This window comes from Hemitrygon akajei, unplaced genomic scaffold (genome assembly GCF_048418815.1).
Source record: "Hemitrygon akajei unplaced genomic scaffold, sHemAka1.3 Scf000036, whole genome shotgun sequence".
NCBI lineage: Eukaryota > Metazoa > Chordata > Chondrichthyes > Myliobatiformes > Dasyatidae > Hemitrygon > Hemitrygon akajei.
In genome coordinates this window covers 3,226,106-3,240,227 of record NW_027331922.1, presented here as the reverse complement: position 1 = coordinate 3,240,227, position 14,122 = coordinate 3,226,106, and the positions used below count along the sequence as shown (strand labels likewise).

The window sequence follows — 14,122 nt, the reverse complement described above, 5'->3', positions numbered from 1 at the left end:
TTACAGCGGGACATTGATAGGATGGAATACTGTGCTGAGAAGTGGCAGAGGGCGCTCAACCCAGATAATTGTGAGGTGGTTCATTTTGGTAGGTCAAATATCATGGCAGAATTTCGTATTAATGGCAAGACTCTTGGCAGTGTGGAGGATCAGAGGGATCTTGGGGTTCGAGTCCATACGACACTCAAAACAGCTGCGCAGGCAGACTCTGTGGTTAAGAGGGCGTACGGTGCATTGGTCTTCATCAACCATGGGATGAGTTCAAGTGTCAAGAGGTAAAGTTACAGCTATTTAGGATCCTGGTCAGACCCAACCTGGAGTACTGTACTTAGTCCTAGTCCCCTCAGTACTGAAAGGATGTGAAACTATACAAAGTTTGTTGAAGAGATTCATAAGGATTTTTCAGGATTGGGGAGCAAGCCTTATGAGAATAGGTTGAGTGAACTTGGCCTTTTCTCATTCGACAGATGGAGGATGAGATGTGACATGATAGAGATGTATAAGATGATGAGAGGCATTGATCGTGTGGATAGTCAGCGGCTTTTTCTCAGGGCTGAAATGGCTAACGCGAGAGGACACAGTTTTAAGAGGCTTGGAAATAGGTACCGAGGCGATGTCCGGGGGAAGGTTTTTGTACGCACACAGTGGTGAGTGCGTGGAATGGGCTGCCGGCGACAGTGGTGGAGGCGGATAGAGTGGGGTGTTTTAGGAGAATTTTGGGCAAGTAGATGGAACTTAGAGGAATAGAGGGCTGATGGGTAACCCTAGGAATTATCGAAAGTAAGTTCATGTTTGGGACAGCACTGTTGGCCGAAGGGCCAGCATATTATGTTATAGGTTCTCTATGTTTCTATGCTTCTATGTTCTCAGTTCATTCCATACCGCCAATGCTCACAGCATCCTTTCCTCCCACTATCATTCTGTTTCATTTGCTCCTGAGGCCACTGTCTCTACCCTGAGAGGCGGTGAACACTGAGCGTTAAAAAAATGTGCAGCTCTTCTTGCAGCTCTGGTGGGCCGTTACCCTGGAAACGGAGGAAGTAGCTCACCACAAAATAACCGAAAAGGGAAATGACAAACTCGACATCGTATGCTGTGAGTTTCATTGTGACAAAGGTTGACACTGCAGCCATTCTGAAATGAAGAATCTAAAACTGTAAAGTCTGCTTTTAACGTGCTGTATTCAGTTAATTCTCTAGTAGTTCTGGCTAACAAAAAATGATCAATAGTTAGCGATCAATAATATATTAACCCCTGCCGTAAATATACGCAGTGTCAGCCTCAATCACCATCTGTTGCTACAAACTCCACAGATTGACCACTCTTTTGCTGACGAAGTTTCTCTCATCTCAGTTTTAAAGGGAAGCGTGATTATTCCGAGTCTGTCCTCTCAGACCCCAGACTCTCCGTCTGATGGAAATATCCTCCCCATGTCCACTGTATCCAGGCTGTTCAGCATTCTGTGGGTTTCAATAAGATCCCGTCCCCCTCTATACTTCTGAACTCCATGGAGTACAGGCCCAGTGTCATCAAAGGCTTGACTCTTGGCCGTGTGGAGGATCAGAGGGATCTTGGGGTCCGAGTCCATAGGACACTGAATGCAGCTGCGGAGTTTGATTCTGTGGTTAAGAAGGCGTACGGTCTTTGATCTCAACAAGATCAAAATCCAAGATCAATTTTGATAAAATGCTTAAGGTATCAAGATAAAGAAATGATCCTGAAGGCAGCTACTCAGGATGCCAAAGAGAGAAAAGGGCCATTGATAATAGAAGGGAAACGAGTTTGTTTTTTTACCCAGACATAAGTTAGATCTTCTGAAGAGGCGGAAAGAATTTAATCCAGTGAAAAAATCTTTATGGGAAAAGGGTTATAAATTTTTATTGAGCTACCCAGCAAAATTGATTATTTTTCTGGAAGATGGAGAAAGAAGTTTTTTTGTTGACTACCGGAAAGTGGAGAAATTTGTACAAGAACTACCCGATGTTCATGACGAGGACTAATAAATTATAGAAATGAAATGGACTTATGATAAAGATTGAAATAAGGTTGGACTTGATGGACATTTATATAGAAAAAATAGTCGAGGAGAATTAATTGGGAGTAGAGATATTAATTATTTTCTTTTTTTTTCTTCATTCATATATATATATATGTTTTTTTTTCTTTCTTTTTGCGGGGGAGCTGGAGGAGCTCCTGATCGACGGCTGCGAGTTTCATGTGTACAATCATGGCGACTGCCTTGACTGGATGGTTGGGGAGAGGCACATAGCAACATGGAGAATTTTAAAGAGTTCCCAAGGTATTATGAATGACTAATTTGCTTAATTTATTAAGTTTTAATGTTAATGGAATTAATGGGCCTGTGAAAAGAAAGTGAGTTTTAACATATATTAAGAAAATGAAAGGAGATATAACTTTTTTACAAGAAAAGCATTTAACAGAAACAGAACATAAGAAATTAAAGAGAGATTGGGTTGGAAATGATATTGCAGCTTCATTTAATTCAAAATCGAGAGGAGTTGAAATGTTGGTTAATAAGTCTTTACCAATTAAAATACAAATTGTAATAATTGATTCTGGGGGGAGATATGTAATTATACATTGTCAATCTTTTCAGAATTATGGACTTTTATGAATATTTATGCACCAAATGAAAATGATACAACATTTATACAAGAAGTCTTTTTGAAATTGGCTGTTGCACATGAAATAGACATAAAACTTATTCAAGGATTGATTTTTTTTATTATCAAAAAATATTCAAGATAGAGTGAAAAGTGTGGAATATAAAGCAAGAATACTGTCAGATCATTCTCCCTTGATAATGACAATGATAATGATGGATAAGGAGAAATCGATTTATAGATGGAGATTTAATTCAATTTTATTAAAACGTCAAGATTTTTGTGATTTTATGAAAAAAACAAATTCAGTTTTTTTTGGATACAAATTTACATTCAGTAGAGGATAAAATTGTATTATGGGAAGAGATTAAAGCATATTTAAAGGGTCAGATTATAAGTTATACATCTAAAATCAAGAAGGAATATGCAGCAGAAATAGATCAGTTGGAAAAAGATATTATGAAGATAGAAAAAGAATCTCAAAGACACATGACAGAAGAAAAACGAAGACAACTTGTTAACAAAAAACTACAATATAATACGCTCCAGGCATATGAATCAGAAAAAGTAATTATGGGAACTAAACAGAAATATTATGAACTAGGTGAAAGATCACATAAAGCTCTTGCTTGGCAGTTGAAAACAGAACAGGTTTCTAAAACAATAAATGCAATTAGAGCAAGTGTAAACAAGGTTACTTATAAGCCTTTAGAAATTAATGAAACTTTAAAAAAATTTTATACTGAACTATATCAATCAAAATCAAAAAATAAGATTACTAAGATAGATAATTTTTTATCACAAATAACCCTTCCAAAATTAAATTTCGAAGAACAGAAAGGATTAGATATGCCTTTTACATTAAAAGAGGTTGAAGAAGCTTTAGGATCACTTCAGACTAATAAATCTCCAGGAGAAGATGGTTAGTCTCCTGAGTTTTATAAAAAAATTAAAGGTTTATTAATTCCTCCTTTTATGGAATTAATATATCAAGTGGAAAGAATGCATACACTCCCACAATCTTTTTTAACAGCGATCGTAACTGTACTGCCAAAAAAAAGATAGAGATCCTTTAAAACCAGCATCATATAGGCCTATTTCTTTGCTGAATACAGATTATAAAATAATAGCATTTTTTTTTCTAATAGAATATCTAAATATTTACCAAAATTAATGCATATGGACCAAACAGGTTTTATTAAAAATAGACAATCAATGGATAATATAACCCGGTTAATTAGTATAATTCATTTGGCACAAAAAAACGAGGAAATGGGTGTGGCAGTTGCTTTGGATGCAGAAAAAGCGTTTGATAGATTGGAATGTGATTTTTTATTTAACGTATTGGAAAAATATGAATTCGGAAAATCTTTTATACAATGGATTAAAATTCTAAATACTAATCCTCAAGCTAAAGTAGTTACAAATGGTCAGATTTCAACACCATTTTGTTTAACGAGGTCAACTTGACAAGGCTGCCTATTATCACCTGCTTTATTTGTATTGGCAATAGAACCATTAGCGGAATTAATTAGAACAGATTCAGATATTGAGGGCATTAGAGTTAATCAAGAAGAATATAAGATTAACTTATTTGCTAATGATGTTTTGATTTACTTAACAAACCCATTGCAATCTTTGCAAAGATTATCTTTTAGATTGGAAGAATATGGGGAAATATCGGGTTATAAAGTAAATTGGGATAAAAGTGAGATTTTACCCCTTACCAATGGAAATTATAATCAATGCCGATTAGCAACTCAATTTCGATGGTCAATAAATGGGATAAAATATTTAGGTATCAGAGTTAATAATGATGTAAAAAATTTATATAAACAAAATTATTTGCAATTATTATAAAAATAAAAGAGGATCTTGATAAATGGATGATATTACCAATAACATTAATAGGTAGCGTTAATGTTGTAAAAATGAATATATTTCCTAGATTGTAATATTTATTTCAAACTCTACCAATACAATTACCTCAGAAGTTTTTTCAAGAACTGAATAAATAAGTAATGAAATTTCTTTGGAAAGGAAAGATGTCAAGAATATCATTGGAAAAATTGACATGTAAATTTGATTTAGGAGGGTTACAACTTCCAAACTTTAAGAATTATTATAAAGCAAATCAACTTAGATTTATTGCGTATTTTTTTGATGAAGAAAAACCGGCATGGATTAGAATAGACTTAGATAAGATAGGAGAAAATACACCAGAAGATTTTATATATAAATGGGAATCCAAATGGATACGGGAAAAAAAAGATTCTCCTATATTAAGACATTTGATTGATTTATGGAAAAATGTAAATATGGATGATGAGATAAAGAAATCTTTTTTAGCAAAAAGGACTTTAATTCAAAATAGGCTTATTCATTTTACAATGGATAATAAACTTTTACATAATTGATTTCAAAAGGGGATTAAATATATAGGTGATTGTTTTGAAGGAGGTATGTTGATGTCGTTTGCTCAATTAAAAAATAAATATAAAATATCAAATAACACTCTTTTCTGTTATTTTCAATTAAAAGCTTATTTACGAGAAAGGTTGGGACAAACAATGTTGATGCCAAAACCTAGTGAAATAGAAATATTAATTCAGAACGGAAAAATTAAAGAAATTACATCTTGTATGTATAATTTGATTCAAAAGCAGACAATTAAATTAGGAATTCATAAATCAAGACAAAAATGGGAATCTGATCTGAATGTTAAAATTGATGGAAAAAATTGGTCAAGATTATGTTCTGATAGTATGAGAAATACAATAAATGTTCGACTTAGATTAATACAATATAATTTTTTACATCAATTATATATAACACCACAGAAAATAAATAGATTTAATTCAAATATGTCTGACCAATGTTTTCGATGTAAACAAGAAATTGGTACTTTTTTACATTCTACTTGGTCTTGTTCTAAAATTCAACCATTTTGGATTAATTTAAGATTTTTATTGGAACAAATTATTGGAGTGCAACTTCCACATAGTCCATTGTTATTTTTATTGGGAGACATTGAAGGGACAGTAACGAAATTTAAATTGAATAAGTATCAGAAAAAAATTATAAAAATTGCTTTGGCAGTAGCCAAAAAAGTTATCGCAGTGACTTGGAAATCTGATTTAAATTTAACTATGGATCGTTGGAATAATGAAATACATAGTTGTATTCCATTTCAAAAAATTACGTATAATTTAAGAAATGAATATGAGAAATTTTTGAAAATTTGTTCACCATACTTACGAAAGATAGGATTAGATACATAGGTCCTTTGAAGATAAAATTATAGTAATTGGGGAAAGTGAAAATAAATACCAAAATTATTTTGAACTCCATGGAACATGTGGGGATCCTCCGATATCCAGGCAATCTTTCTTCTCTTTTCTTCCTTTTTTTTCTTTATTTTTCTTTAGATAAGGGCTAAGGGAGGGAGGGTTAAGGGGAGCGGAGGGTTAGTATCACTTTTCTTACTATTTTATTATTAAATTTATTCCTGCAATTTCTAAAATTCAATAAATAAATAATATTAAAACAAAAAAAAAAGAAAAAAAGGAAAGAGAAAAAAAAATTCGGCTACCAATTTGCTACCTAATAGCATCAATACCATCTCCTCTTATCCCAGTGTAATGTATTAGTAAATGTCGAATAGCTGTGCTCCATCGTTCTGTAAAGCTAACCTGCGGATAGATCTGTCTGACTTTCCTGTACTAGGTCTAGGATGGACTATTCGCTGGTCTGCCTGACAACTTATTGTGATAGGACTCCTTTCCGGAAGTAACCGAGAAATTCTGTCATATCTAAACCATTATAAACAGAGGAAGTGCCCATGAAAATTACTGAAGTTTAAGTTGCCTATGACAACGGCCGTGTTAAATGACACCGCTCTAAAATCTACCGCTCGATCTGTCATTGTCTCTGTGTGTTGTTTTCGCTTTGATGATGGGAGCTCTGTACAGAATACTCTCAAACGGATGTTTGTTCCCTTCCTACTTCTGAGTTCCACTCAGAGTCTATTAACATGCAAACCCAGCACAGTGTCCCACCCTTCCGCAGCTGAGATACAATCACACTCTCCCTGTGTTTAAAAGGCTTTGCTTTACTCTCTTTTACCCGACTATGAACATGTTGAATCATCTGAACCTCGAGATGCCCGGAGGTCATTCCTCCCTTTGAGATTGAATAGACTTCATTTCCTACACAGACGTGACGAATAAAAATCTTTACTTCTCCGTCTAAATGTACAATGTACAATCCTAGTAATTTATAATAAATTATAATAAATTGAACAGTTAATGCAGCATAGAAAACCGCTCGGATCAGCGAGTTAATCAGTCTGATGGCCCAGTGGCTGATGCTGTCCCGGAGCCTGTTGATCCTGGCTTTTATGCTTCGGTTAACGTTTCCCAGATGATTGTCAAGTCTCTGCGATAGTTTGGAATTCGTTCATTTCAGGATGACCAGACACACGAATGTTTGAACTTATGACATATTTCCCAAATCCACTCAGTTTAACACTATTCTATTCGATAGCTCCGCTGAATTGCAATTAGACATGGGCGTTATCTACACAGATGCCCATTTAATGTATACGCATATTTAATCCCGTTCTTCAATTCTTTTCTGAATTTCCTCTGTGTCAGTGTATAGATACAAGTATTAGTGCACATACTTAGAATTTGCAGCATGAACCCAAATTGCTGTCGTATATACACTGGGGAACTCAAATATCTGTTCTGATAAAAATAATTTACTGTTTGCCATTTCAGGGAATGGGTTACATAGGGCATCCAAAATAAGATGAAATTAGCTGATATTGCAAACAATAAAATCATCGATTTTCTGCGGTTTTCAACCTCGGTATCTTTCTGATTATCACTGTTCTTCCGAAGCCCTCTGCGGACTCTATTTGCCGCAATGATATGTCTTACTGTTAACCCATTGAACACTAGAATTAAAACGATTGGTAGCAACGGTGTTAAAATGCTGTCCAGCAATTCGTATCCTTTCCAAACGGGTAAAGTAGCGTATTTGTGTGTGTGGGCGCAACGCCACGGCATGTTGTCAATAATGACGTAAGGTCCAATGGCAAAGTAAAATGGGGCACTTCTCCCGCAGCTCACTATAACCACGGTCACCATAACCACCGTTGCTGTTCTCTCGGTGCAGTATCGTTCCCCGAACTTTCGACAACAGATTGCGATGAAACGATCGAAGGTAAAACTGACCGTGAACCAAACAGAGCAGTCCATTGTTAGAATCCTAAACACAAGTGTCAGGGCGCATACGGGAGTGATGAGCAGGGATCTGGAATACATGTAGATATAGTTGGTCTGTTCCACTAAAGCAACAATGATAACCACCATCAGATCCGCTGTTGCCATTCCAACCAGGTAACGGGTAATGCATTTGGAGAGTCCGCATTTCCCCCGAGATAGGATCACAATCGCCGTTACATTAACTACATGAAATCCGAAACAAAACAACATTACCGTTAGCTGCAACTTTCTGAATGCCCAGCATTCTTCCAATACTATGCAGGGTACAATTTTTGGAAGTGAGCAGCAGAAATTCACCGTGTACCGGCTGCATCGCTAGACTCCTACTGGGGGACCATAATAGACTGCCGATTTTGCGACAGTTTAGAGCGAGGCATCTGGTTTCCACGGCTCACCTCCCGGTGAGCGGTCGATCGCTCCAGCAAACATCACTATGAGCAACGCCATTTCAACTATTAGAGGTAAAACAGTGGAAGGGATTATTTGAAGTGCAATTCGCGAGGTTTAAAGCATAATTCAGTGATTTATGAATGAACAGACCTGCGTGTCGATATTCGGCTGGCCGGTCATTCGACAAACCTGCCGATCTGGAAAAGCGATCACCGTCGCTTTGGATAGCCAAGCAAGGTCCGACGATGAAACTATCGGCATCAAAGTATTTGACAACAGAGAAGAAAAAAAAAAATCCGAACGAGAAAATACGGAAACTGAATTTTAAAAAAATGTCAGATGTTTGAATCCTCAATTCTGGAAAGCGATTTCAGACGATGGTCGTATCTGTGCTGAATAAAAGTCCGAACATTACAGCGCAACAAAAGCAAGACGACGGCACCATGCATAGAGTGACCAGCGCCAGTATCTTACCAGGGACACTGATCGCTACAATTGCAGGATAGAAAACACCCGCGATGTAGTAAATCGCTGGATATCCCATATTCCGTTAGAGGCAGCGTTCAGTTGTACGGAACGTTCTAACTGCTGAAATGTTCCGGTGATTGGTTTTACTGGGATATATGGAAATCAGAGTAACTCCACTGAGACAATTAGTGTGGTTATCACATTAGTCGCATTAGGGACAATCAGCAACACAGACACTTACATTAAATTTGTTTTTCTCACTGTCATCGCACTATGAATTCGGATTCCCAAGGGATATTACAAGTTATTCAACTTTAAACAAAAAATGCTATGAACCTTGCCAATGTACTTTCCAAGACACGTGGCTTCAGATGCTGAAATGGGACATTTTCTGACATAATTAATCATTCTCCACATGAACATGGAAATCGCCTTCCAACAGATTTATTTTGCCACATCGGCAGAGCACATTCGTTTCCGAAGTTGGGGTTGGGACATTAGCTCGGCAGGTGACACGGAATACACGTTATTGAAGGGGAAGAAAGGAACATATTTATTTCGCTTGTTCTGCTAATTTCCAGTCATTTGAATGACGAAAGTCACTGTAATATCTGATGACATGTTTCGTAATAAAAGACAATGTACGTATGTCATTTTAAGCATATAAACGAGCTCGAGAGCAATATTCCAGGGACATTTCAGAATGTCAAGCTCCCATACGACTTTACTTCCGGATTGTGAACAGAGTGATAAACGTTCTTTTCAGGATTAGCAGAGAGCGGATGTTTGATTTTTGGGCTGTGACAATTATACTGCAGGGATTGATGTTCTGTCGGTTGTTATTAATAATGTATTTCAATGACTTAGATGTCGATGTAGAAAACCGAATCGTAATCATATTCGGAAAAATCCAAGGTTGGGGTCACTGTCACAGCCAGGAACTCTATGCAAGCTTGTAGCTTGATGTTGACTGGCTGGAAAATTGGTTGAAAATGGCAAATTGAATTAAATAGACACAAGTATGAGTTCGTCTGCACTGTGAGTTTAGATACAACAGGTTTAGAAGCACATTGATTAGGTGGAAGTTAGTTTGCAGAAGGAGACCTGGGAATACAGATCGATAATTCCAGTAGAGTGCGTCACGGCAGATCTGCTTGTATTGAGCTCTAATCACATTGACCTTCACAGTCAGTTCACTGAGTACAGGAGTTGTGAAGTTATGTTGAAGCTGTACAACACGATGGTGAGGCCGTAGATAGAATATCGTGGGCTGCTCCGGCTACCTACCTACCGTTTTACAAATTCAATGAGCTTCAAAGTGTGCTGCGAATATTTGGAAGCAAGAGTTCGGGAACTGAGTACAAGAGTCAGAAGGAACTGTTGAACTGGAATTTATCCCCTTGACAACAGGAAAATGAATGGAAATCTTACAGAATTGTACACATTGACGAGAGTAATGGACAGGGTGATTATTCGCAGTTTTTCCCCATCTTCTGAGTAAATCTAAAACTACTTCATAGGTGTGGGATAAAAGCTGAAATATGCCAGAGGGGTGTGTGCTCAAGGTGACCTGCTAAGAAGTTCGAGGATTGTGGAAGGATCTGCCAGTGTAAGTGGTAGATGCGGATTCGATTGTATAATTACAGGGAAGCTTGTCTAGTTAAGTGGATGTGAGACGGACCGAGGGTGCAGATTAATGGGACGAGGCTGAGGATCACAGAAGGATGATGCAGATGAGCGAAAGAGCCTACTCTCTGTAGTAATAATCTATGACTCCATGACTATCTCTGTTCCATTTCTCCATTCAGTGTCTTCTCATTTTCCACTTCGTCACCAATTTAAGTATGTACAGAACTGTGGATGTGTTCAAATTCACAATTCAACCACACTTCCTTCTGCTCTTGCAGTACATCACGCTTGTGCCAATTGAGAAACTCGTACCGATGAGCGGCTATCGGCTTATTGGGAAAAAATAAGTCTCACCACTCTGTATCCATTGTGGAACTTCCCTCTGATCACTCTGGAATGACTCACATCTCTGTATTCATTGCGGTGCTGCTATCGATGAGCGGCCGTCGGGCACCCTGCATCCGATTGTGGAACTCGTGCTGACGCGTGGCCCTCGGCTCATTTGAGAATATCTCAGCGCTGATGCACGCTTTCCGCTCTTACACTTTGAATACCATTTGTGAGTCTAACTGCACCAGTCTCACTGTTTTACTCACGTTTTCTTGTGAATTATTTTCAATTTTTAATTCGTGAATGTTTCTCTTTTTTTTGCCACAGCTGTTCACTCAATTCCCACTCCGATATGTTATTGTCAACGGCACCATTAATCAATACATCGGATTAATTGATAAATACATTTACGCCAGCACTGGTTTTGTTTACTTCTCCGACGTATGCGTTGTTACCAAGGCATCATTTATCATCTGTCTCCAATTGCTCTTCAGATGGAAGTGATGTACGATTGCAGTCTTTCAAGTAGCGAATGGAAAGAGATGGACTGAAGAACAGTGACGGATGGAGATATATTTCGGGCAAAGCAGCAGTCTGACTTGCACGCGATCTCTGAGGTGGCAAGGTTTCCCTGGAACTGTGGTCATTGCTCCAGACGCTGGAGATGCTGCCTCGACGATCACTGCAGCCGGTGCACAGTGCCGAATGAAATATGATAAAGTGGAGTTCCTTTTCTGGATGGTATTCATCAGCTTGCGACTTGCTGAAGACCCATTTCCCCGTTCAGCGGGCAATATTCCACCGTTACTCTTGTTACGTGCACTGTGTGGTCAGAAAGTAGGATAACTAAAGAGGCGATTCACAGAGCAAGTCTCCACCGTGAATCTGGGCCTCCTGTTGCAAGGCAGTCTGAAACTAGTCTGGGATTCACTGTATTCCATGGTTACAGACCGGCCGCATATCCATTTGGATAGGAATGCTGAGAATTGTTTACACGTTCATTCGCTAATGCAAAGGCCGTGGCCATGCCGGCAGAACGCGATTTAAACGTCTGATCTGGAAGGGCAGACTTCCGTGAATGGTGGCTGGTGAGGGAGGAGATGCAGATGCTGATGTGGCACTTGTAACGCTTGCGGGGATAAGTGCCAAGATGAAGATCCGTAGGAAGGGATGCTGGGCAAGGGATTGATGTATAAACCAACATCTGCAGATAGCGGAGAAGGCGGTGGAGATCAGGGATGTGAATCGTCGAAAGATCCTGTTTGAGACTGAGGGAGTTACGGAGGACGAGATGCTCGTGGTGTGGTAGGTAACGATATGAAGGGGTTGTTTCGTGGGGGATGGGTTTGGTAATAGGGCAAATTCTCTAAAAGCTGAGATATGGAATATCAATACATTCTCAACGAGTTCTGAGTGCAAATACCGTTCAGCTAAGCCTAGGTCAGGCAAACTTTGGGGTGACATCCAAAACACTGGAACCTTCAAAATAATAGTGATTACTATCTGTGGCAAATGAGACTAAGAAAGATCCGGTCCTTCAATGAGCTTCTGAGCGATTTGGGCAGTACGGTAAATTTATCTGCGAGAAAGTATTGTTCACACAACTCTGCAAAGGTTCCTGGTCGTGTGTCTGCGTTAAATACAATTACTATCATTGTCGGTATGAAGTGATGAACTCCTACTGGTACAACAAATATTGTAAACATTTATTATGCTAAATACAATCAATTAAAACCTGCCTTAAATTACTAATGGTTCAGGGAAATATGGGTTTCCACCTTCAGGAACAGATATAATTCATTGTACCTGCCAAATAAATGTCCTTACTTTATCAAAGAACATTGGGAGCTGTCGAATTTTCAGTAAGAACTTACCCTTGCATGAAGCTAATTGTTCATATTATAAAAATGACTAATTCTTAGTTTTTTTTAATGAACAGCTGAGTTTTCGTGCCAAAATAAAATCTCCTTCATTACAAATATTAGAATCTATAATGAAAGAACAAAATGTGTAATACTTTAAGGGACAACATTACTTGCTAATCGATGCAATGAATCATAATAATAATAAAATATTTTTCTCTCGAGTTTTCCAGTGCCTTTTAACTGATGCGCCAGAGGATGCGTTCACACTAACTGAGGCCTCTGCGTATAGAAACAAGTCAAATCAATCACAGAGCACAACGTCCGTTGGAAGACATTGAAAATTAATGGCAATTTCCTAGGGAATCTAAGATAGGCAGGGATTTACTACATGGGAAATATCTCCTGCACGGTATTTGTAGCCGTCGGTTGCGGTGGTATGTGAATGGGGCGATAAGGCATTTGTATGCTTTCCCTTTCTTGATCTCCGCTGCATCCAGAGCAATCGCCTTGAATCCGTCACAAATACTTCTATGATACTTTCCAGTACTGTTCCGAATAAAAAATAACAGTTTTTGGTTTTATTCTATCATTGATTTTGTTATTGCTCAGTTGTTGTGTCGAGTGCGTCAATAAAGTCAACGTAGTCTGCCCTTGCTCATGGTTTTCCCGTTTTCCTAAGATAAGAACATAGACACGTTCTAGTCCCGGCGTAAGATTTATCGTTCACCAATGCGTTACAGTACCCAAAAACTGCGTAAAAAAGCAGTACGTCTCGGCGTCCGCACGAAATATAGTTCCATATATTGATTAGAAATCCGCCGATTTCTAACAAAGGGTTTCTAACTCACAGAAACACAAAATAGCGAAAATGGAAAGTGCAAGTAATCTGAAGGTAATTGCTTACCAACGTAGTAATAAGTAATTAACAACAGCTGTGAAACTACAATTTAAGCAGTCAGGTCCAGTAATTAAAAATAAAATAACAAACATACCAGGAAGACCATAACACAGAACTAACATCGATATTTTCCCGGCATTTTACCGTGCACCATTTTCACAATCATTGCAAGTATGCATTTATTTACTAGTTATGATTCTGCATATATTCCGAAGAAACCATCACCACGACTATTTCAAAGAAAGAGGTTTACAGTTTACCACCAATGTAAGCGCATAAAAAAGTAAATTGTTTGATATACAAATATATACATAGACAGAAAAATAGATAGATCGAATGATAGATAGAATATTAGAGATAGATAGAAAGATAAATAGATAGAGAGATGGATAGATAGATAGATAGATAGATAGATAGATAGATAGATAGATAGATAGATAGATAGATAGATAGATAGATAGATAGATAGATGGATAAATAGATAGATAGATAGATCGTTCGATATAATTCTGCAAATATCTCTTCATTTGCCTGAAAACATCTCCATCACCTGTTTTGTCCAAGTGGTATCTTGATAAAGATATATGGAAGAAATGTTGTTACTAGCTAGATACTAAGGGGTTAAAG

At 37.7% G+C, this 14,122-nt stretch overlaps 1 long non-coding RNA gene across 1 annotated transcript; it reads left to right on the top strand.

Annotated features, from left to right (window-relative positions):
- The first annotated feature begins 848 nt into the window (after positions 1–848).
- Positions 849–12,607, top strand: LOC140720115 (uncharacterized). Its single transcript, XR_012097108.1, has 3 exons — positions 849–1,095; positions 2,182–2,299; positions 11,227–12,607. It is a non-coding gene; the product is annotated as an uncharacterized lncRNA (long non-coding RNA).
- The last annotated feature ends 1,515 nt before the right edge of the window (positions 12,608–14,122 follow it).